Source organism: Eschrichtius robustus, chromosome 4 (assembly GCF_028021215.1).
Source record: "Eschrichtius robustus isolate mEscRob2 chromosome 4, mEscRob2.pri, whole genome shotgun sequence".
Classification (NCBI taxonomy): Eukaryota; Metazoa; Chordata; class Mammalia; order Artiodactyla; family Eschrichtiidae; genus Eschrichtius; species Eschrichtius robustus.
In genome coordinates, this window is record NC_090827.1 from 142,442,197 (window position 1) to 142,447,851 (window position 5,655).

The 5,655-nt window shown below is 39.2% G+C and overlaps 1 pseudogene; it reads right to left on the reverse strand.

The window, feature by feature from the left end:
* Positions 1-1,075: 1,075 nt before the first annotated feature.
* On the reverse strand, positions 1,076-3,121 carry LOC137763891 (protein DBF4 homolog A pseudogene; annotated as a pseudogene).
* Between the last annotated feature and the right edge of the window lie 2,534 nt (positions 3,122-5,655).

Here is a 5,655-nt window from a genome sequence, read left to right on the forward strand (position 1 = left end):
TTCTGGGAACTAGTTATTTGCATGTTTCAAAAATTTCTGCATAGTGGAGAAACTTTTAGAAATTTCTATTGTGAATAAATTCCTCCATTTTGTTTTTTGTAAAGTATTTTATTTTACCCGCATTTCTGATTCATTTATTTGGGCATAAAATTCCGATTGACACCTATTTTCTTTTAATTCTTTAAAGATATTGTTTAACTGTATTATGACTTCCTTCTGCTGTTTTGATTCCTTTGTAGAAAACCTACTTCATGTCACCAATTGCTTTTATTAAAAAAACTTTTATTGAAATATATTAAATATTCTTTGAATATTTAAGTATATTATTAATTTATTGAAGTATGTTAAATATACAGAAAGATATTACAAGTTTACAGCTTAATGAATTCCACAAATTGACAGTGCAACCAATTCCCATCCATGAGTCAACAGCGCATTACCAACACCCCAGAGCCCCTGCTCAGGTTCCTTCAAAATTATTAACGTTTTTCCTCTAACTGGTACATATTATTCATTATTCTACTAAGTTTCATTATTTTTTCTTGCTTTTAGATTTACCTAAATGGGATTACACAGTATGTACTATTTTATATTTGATATCTTTTGCTCAATGTTGTGTTTATGACATTTATACATATTGATTCATGTGTATAGTTTGTTCAGTCTCACTGCTATACAGTATTGCATTGTGTGACTATATTAAAATATCTCTCCTTTATGCTTTTGATGACATTTGAATTCATAAGAGCAGTTATGAATATTCTAGCACGTGTTTTGGTTTTGTTTATTTGGTGAACATACGTACATAATTCTGTTAGGATTATACCTAGGAGCTGAATTTACTGGGCTACAGGTTAGGCATATTCTGCCTGAGTAGATACCTTAAAAACATTTCCTAAAAGAGTTGTACAAATTTACAATCTCACCAACAGTTTATATGGGTTCTAATTGCTTTGTATGTCAGCAACATTTGGTATTTTTCACTTTTTTCATTTTAGCCATTTTGGTATGGTGAGTTGTATCAGATATGGTTTTTTTTTTTTTTTTTTTGCTTCTGAAAGGTATTTTTTTTAATCTAAAAACCAGAAAATGTAGAAGTTGAAGGGGAAGAGTAAAACACTGGTAACAGATTTGAATTTTCCTCTTCCCAAATATCTAAAACATCACATACACCACTGTTTTCGGTGTAGCTTGTGAAACCCAAAAATTCTGACTTTTCTTCACTGGTTTGAAATAAGTCCAGTAGAGATTGTACTGATGAGCTACAAATTCTGTTTTCTTCTTGTGTAGTAAGAAATTCAGTTCTTTTCTTATCTAACTCCACATTTGGTTCCAGATTTTCTTTTTTATTTCTTCCTAATAGTATTTTCACTTTCCGATGGATTTTACCAGAAGGTAAACTATCCATATTCTTGATGTCACATGGGTTGGGTTCCTCAGGAGGGCTTTGGGATGGAGCCTTTGCCTGAATTGTTAGGTGCTCCTGTGAACTGTTTATTGCTAACAGATCAGAATCATGATGAAATACTGAATGAAGGTCCTTTTCCTTCATATCCTTTGCTGGAAAAAGCACAGTATCTGACTTTTGTTTTGGCTGAGGTGCACTATTATCCGTACTGAAATGAGAAACTTGTACAGATGCCTGTTGCCTACGTGGACAGTGATCCACCCTTACTTCTAAGTCATTTTCATTTATAATTAATTTATGTTCAGGAACGTCAAGAATGCATTCCTGTTTATTTTTATGTGGAGATAGAGAGATAAAATTTAGAGATATAAAATTTTCTTTTATGTCACTTTCAGCTGGATTTAACATGGACCATTTATTAGATGTTTTATCATCATGTCCTCTTAATTCACTTGAAGGGTGTGGGATGTGTTCTGAAGTAGACATAAACTTTTGTTCAGGTTCCTGGGTTGCTTTATACAGGAAAACGTGCTCCATCACCTGTACATTTTCCCTGGAGTTTTTCTGAGAAGTATGTTGTAATTCCATCTTTTCTTTAGGTTCAGACGTTTTCAAGACATTTGCAGTAAGAGGAGAAAGGGATCCAACACTGTATCTTATTCTTTTAGTTTTAGGCATGTCCCTTTCATAGTCCACAAAGTCAAAAACTAACTTAGATACAGTGTCATCAACAACTTGATAGTGATTTCTCTGTGCAAAGTTTCTGTGTTGCTCACTTAGAAGATGGGTATCGAGACCTTCGTATTTCTGCAAGCAACATTCACAATATCCCTTTTTTTTCTTCTCTTTTAACTGGAGTTGAACTGGGATTCCACCACATTTATCACCATCTGTTTGGATCCTTAGTTTAACCTGAGTTTGCTTTTGGGTGGTAGATGGCTTATCTACATCAGGTGGGCTGGAGGGCTTCTGAACAGAATAGTTTATAAAAGGCATACTGGTCAGCTGAAGATAAAATGGCCTATAAAGCTGGCTTATATCTTCCACCTTTACAAAAGGCTTTTTGAGTCTACCTGTTCTTGCTTTCTGTGTGCCAATACTTACTTACTCTTTCCCCCCCATCTCTTACAGAAGTACTTGATGTCTTGAGTAAATACAATTCTCTTTTCTTTTGTTCAACGTGGTATCTAATGTCATCAATATGAAGAATTTTTACTCCCCATGAGAAAGCGCTTGATAATATACTGTTTGAAGGAATAAAATCATGGTCCTTGATAGCTTTTTCAACTAATAATTTTCCTCTGCTCAAACACACTGTATCTGGAGCCTTAAATGAACTTCCATCATGGCTGGGATGAGGTGATGTGGTTTCTGCAGTATATGCAGATTCTGGACTTGGTACAGGAGAAATTCGTCCCAAGGTTTGTGCAAATTTAGCTTCCTTTTTATTTGAAATAAGATAACTGATATCTTTGCTGAGAAATTCTTCAACACGCCCTCCCAGATCCTTGATGTCCTTTTGCAGTTTTTCAGATATGGTGACAGAAGGTAAGTCAATGTAAAATACTTCACGCGAGAGTGGCTTATATTTGGATTTTTCTGGTTTGTTATCAGTTTCCAGAGATTTCAAAGACGGTCTTTTTTTTCATTTTTGACTTGGAGTCCACCCTGGAAATGTCCTCTGCTGTGGATCCTCATGGCTCTGGAGTTCATGGCAGCCGCCTGGCACCTACGTGCTGGGTCCGGAGAGGGTGTCGCGCCGGGCAGCCGCGGAAACATGGCTCCTCGAGGCCCGTTGACCGGGCGGTAGCCTCTCCCCTTCAGCGGGCCACCACACCCACGCAGTAGAGATACCGCGTTTGCCCGCCGGGTTTCTGGGGGCGGAATTCGGCCCCAGGGCGCCAAGGAGGAAGTGGCAAAGCACAAACGAGTGGGCTGCGGCGGTTGAAGATTTGAAAACGCGTCACACAGCCGCGGCGCCGATACGCGCGCCCCGCCCCGTCTCACGCCGCGCGCCCCGCCCCGTCTCACGCCCGCGCGCCCCGCCCCCTCACGCCGCGCGCCCCGCCCCCTCTCACGCCGCACGCCCCGCCTCGCGCTCTCCCCCACGTGCTCGCGTCGCGTGCCCAGGCCCTTGGTGCCCGCCTCCTCGCGCTGGGCATCCGGCCCCTCGCGCGTTACGTGGTTTTCATTTGATTCCCCAATGACTAATGTGATTGAGTATCTTATGCTTATTGGACATCTAGTTACCTTCTGTCATTGTCTTTTCAAGGCTTTTGTCCATTTTGTCCGTTTATTTCTATCAGGTTTGTGCCTTTTTCTTGTTCTCTGCCTGTTCTTGAGACAAGTCGTTTAATAGATATATGACTAGCAAATTATCAGACTGATTTTTAAGATGTAATTTAATTGAGATGCCACTCTCTCTAATTTTATTTTTTATTCTAGAAACTGCCATGTGTCTAGTAAACACTCCAGTTAGCATCTTAAATTTAGTGGCATAAAACAACTATTTTATGAAGCTTACAGGGATTATGTGGATCAGGAATCCAGGGAGAGCACAGCTGGGTTAGCTTCTCTCTGCTCCAAAATGGATGGGGCCTCAGCAGGAAAGACTTGAGCAGCTGGGGCATGGAGTCTTCAGGGGGTCTCTTCACTTAAATGCCTGATACCTCCGCTATGGTGATGTTAAGGCTGGGTGGAGCTCGAGCTGTTGAGTGCAGCCCGTACATGTGGCCTCCCCGTGTGGCTTGAGCCGGAGCTTCTCACAGCATCGGGCTGAGTTCCAAGAGGGAAATTCATGAGAGGAAATTTGCCAAGAGTAAGCATCTGAAAAGAGGAAGGAGCCCCATGACCTCTTCTGACCAAGCTGTGGCAGTTAAGCAGCACCTCCTCCTCCACATTTGTTGGTTTACAAATTCCAAGGCCATCCCAGATTCAAAGGGAAAGGAATTCAGTTTCTCCTCTTGGTAAGAGGGTGATGCAATTGCATTATAGAAAAGCGTTTGGAGTACAAGACTGTTGCAGTCATCTTTGTAAAAGTACAGTCTCCCATAGTATGGAGATTTTTAATGTATTCTGTTTGGGATGTGTTGTGCTTCCTAAATGAGAAAATCCATGTTTTATTGTTTTGTCTTCTTTTTATCATTCTCAGTTATTATATATATTTTTAAAATACAGCCTGCCCCTCATTTTCTATTTTTTCTTCTTTTTGAAATCCAGGAAGGCAAATTTAGGACCCTCTCATTTATCCGTTATTTTCATCACCTCTTACTTCTGCCTCTCGTAAAAGTATCCTGCGAACCTGCGTAATTTCTTCACGTCTGCATAGAGCAGCATCAATTATCTTGTCATCCGTATCTAGTTAACTGACTTAGCTCTGGATTCTTACTGCCAATGATTCAATTTGTCAAGTCTAGAAAGTGCGTTTGATTCATTATCAGATATACTTGGACCTGTTTGATTATAACTTATTGCCAAATCTTGGGCGTGACCCTTCTAAACATTTATATGTACCTATTTGTATTTTATATCTGGTTACTTAATACCTTAAATCTTTGAGCAGATAAATTGTACTATATGTTGTTTCTATGGATTTTCACTTGTAGCTGCTTCCTTCTGTGTTTAAAGATTTAGGATTATGAACCTTACAAACAGGATGCTATCTATCTGTAGAAATTCTGTGAAGCTTGCTTTGATGTTGTGTCTTCAGAGAAAAGGTGCATTTTCAGGTGAATTGAGATGCTACTATCTCGATGCCATTTTAGGTTAATTTCTTAGTTCGGGGTTTCCTTAATATACTCATACTTTAAACTCAAACTCCAAAGCTACATGGGAAGTTAGGGCAGTTAGGGTTTTCAAGTTTTCATGGGCTATTTTTTTTTCCCATCCAGTGCTAGTACAAACAGAAGAGTTACTAGTCATAGCCCTTTATAAGTGGACATATTTTTCTTATTATCCTTGTGGCTAACATGTTCGTTTTGCATGGGGTCTCAGTTTTAGCCCTCCAGTTTTGGTAGACCTAAGCTGTTGTTTCCAGTTCTTGGACAAGTACTTAAACTGCAAGCCTCTTGGTTCTGATATCAGAAAATCCTCCCAAGATAGCTGTAGTTCAGCTATACTTACCACTGTGTTCTCTACTACTCTCCACTTGGGGGCCCAAAGAAGCTTTTTTTTTTTTTTTAAACTTATGAGTTCAGCTGCGTATGTTTTTTTTTAAAAAGTTTATTTTTCAATCCAGGTTTTTGAGT